This window comes from Nyctereutes procyonoides, unplaced genomic scaffold (assembly GCF_905146905.1).
Source record: "Nyctereutes procyonoides isolate TBG_1078 unplaced genomic scaffold, NYPRO_anot_genome, whole genome shotgun sequence".
Taxonomy (NCBI): domain Eukaryota; kingdom Metazoa; phylum Chordata; class Mammalia; order Carnivora; family Canidae; genus Nyctereutes; species Nyctereutes procyonoides.
This window is the reverse complement of record NW_026575160.1, coordinates 3,356,460-3,358,551: the sequence shown is the minus strand read 5'-3', so window position 1 is coordinate 3,358,551 and position 2,092 is coordinate 3,356,460. Positions and strand designations below refer to the sequence as shown.

The 2,092-nt window shown below is 41.0% G+C and overlaps 1 non-coding gene across 1 annotated transcript; it reads left to right on the top strand.

The window, feature by feature from the left end:
- The first annotated feature begins 632 nt into the window (after positions 1 to 632).
- Positions 633 to 774, top strand: LOC129503002 (small nucleolar RNA SNORA57). The gene has a single exon (XR_008663092.1). It is a non-coding gene; the product is annotated as a small nucleolar RNA SNORA57 (small nucleolar RNA).
- The last annotated feature ends 1,318 nt before the right edge of the window (positions 775 to 2,092 follow it).

Sequence of the window (2,092 nt, the reverse complement as noted above, 5' to 3'; positions counted from 1 at the left end):
AAGTTTGTGTATGAAGGTTTGAAAAAAGGAAAAAAAAAAAAAGAGTTGTTTCTGGAGAATAACGGAAGTTTAAAGGAGCTTTTCTAAGATGGCAGGTTTTTTTTTTTTTTAAGATTTTATTTATTTATTCATGAGAGATACAGAGAGGAAGAGAGAGCCAGAGACACAGGCAGAGGGAGAAGCAGGCTCCATGCAGGGAACCTGATGTGTGGGACACTATGCCAGGTCTCCAGGATCAGGCCCTGGAGATGGCGCTAAACCGCTGAGCCACCCGGGCTGCCCAGATGGCAATTTTTGAGCACGTTTAAATATCTATGAGAAGTCTAAGTGATTAAAAAGTGTGCTCTCCTTGGGTTGCCTGAGCGGCTCAATCAGTTAAGTGTAGGCTCTTGATTTTGGTTCATGTCATGATCTCAGGGTCATGAGATCTAGCCTGTGTGGGGTTTGGGGCTCTGTGCTGGGCATGGACCCTGCTAAAATGCTCTCTTTACTTTTTCCTCTGCCCCTTCCCTGGTCTCACACTCCTCTAAAAAAAAAAGAAAGAAAGAAGAAAGAAGAAAGAAAGGAAAGAAAGAAAGAAAGAAAGAAAGAAAGAAAGAAAGAAAGAAAGAAAAAGAAAAGTAAAAGTGTACTCTCCTTTTTTTGATTGGGATTGGGTATGTGATCCCTGCCCCCCTAATGTATTGAGGTAGGGAGAAAGGACTCCTCTGTACCAAGTCTTTGGTACCTATGGATTTCAGTCCACCAGTTATATCCTCAAGTACCAGGACACAGGTTACAAAAACATAAGATTTAGAAAAGTAAAGAGATTTTTTAAAAGATTTTATTTTATTTTTTATAAATATTTTATTTATTTATTCATGAGAGACAGAGAAAGAGAGAGAGGCAGAGGCACAGGCAGAGGGAGAAGCAGGCTCCATGCAGGGAGCCCGCTGTGGAACTCGAACCCGGGTCCCCAGGATCACGCCCTGGGCTGTAAGGCAGCGCTAAACCGCTGAGCCGCCCGGGCTACACTTAAGATTTTACTTATTCATGAGCAACACAGAGAGAGAAGCAGAGACGTAGGCAGAGGGAGAAGCAGGCTCCCCTCGGGAAGCCCAATGTGGGATTCAATCCCGGGACTCCAGGATCACACCCTGAGCCGAAGGCAGACGCTCAACGACTAAGCCACCCAGGTATTCCAGTAAAGGGACGTTTGATGGAAACCTAAAAATGTGGATTTGAATAGGTTCCAAGACATGGAGTTTGAGTTGACTTTGACCAGCCATAATAAACCTATAAAGAGGAGATAAGGGAGAGAAGGGAGAAAATCTGAATAGGTAGATAGGCTTTGTGGTGCTAAATTGAGGATAATTTTGGAATTTAAATTCTCTTGGCAGAATTTGAACAAAGTGGAGAAAGTTTGAAGTTTTGGAGAAGGTTGGAGAAATTATTGACCAGAGTCATGTGCTAGGATCTGGGTAATACTGGGGGAAAGGGTGTTTGGGTAGATGGTCCTGACTTTACAAGGTAACAGTTAACATCAGTATGTGATTCCTTTTAGCTGGGGATGTGGCATTAGAAAATATAGAGCTCATCCAAGATGTATTTTTTTAATTTCATTTTGCCTCTTATTTTTATTATTATTTTTAAATGATTTCTGTTGCTTGCTTTTTAAAAATATTTTATTTATTTATTCATGAGAGACACACAGAGAGAAGCAGAAACATAAGCAGAGGGAGAGGCAGACCCCAGGATCGTGACCTGAGCCAAAGGCACACTCTCAAATGCTGAGCAACCCAGGTGCCCTCATTTTGCCTTTTACATTGTTATCCCTACCCTCTCATTATCATCTGTCATCTTCTTTATCACTTCTTCAGATTTAGAAATTCAGGTGTTGATTTTCCTTTGTCTTATCTCCTGTTATCATTATGATTAATTAAAGTAGATAGGTTGGCAAGTCAGTTAGTAGCCTACAGAAATTCTTAACTACCTTACCTTCATTGGCATTCTCTTCCATTCCACACTAACCATTGGTCAGTGACTCTTCTGAATCTTGATATTTGAAAGTTCTCATCTTTAAAATCATGAATTACAAAACAGTAACCACTTC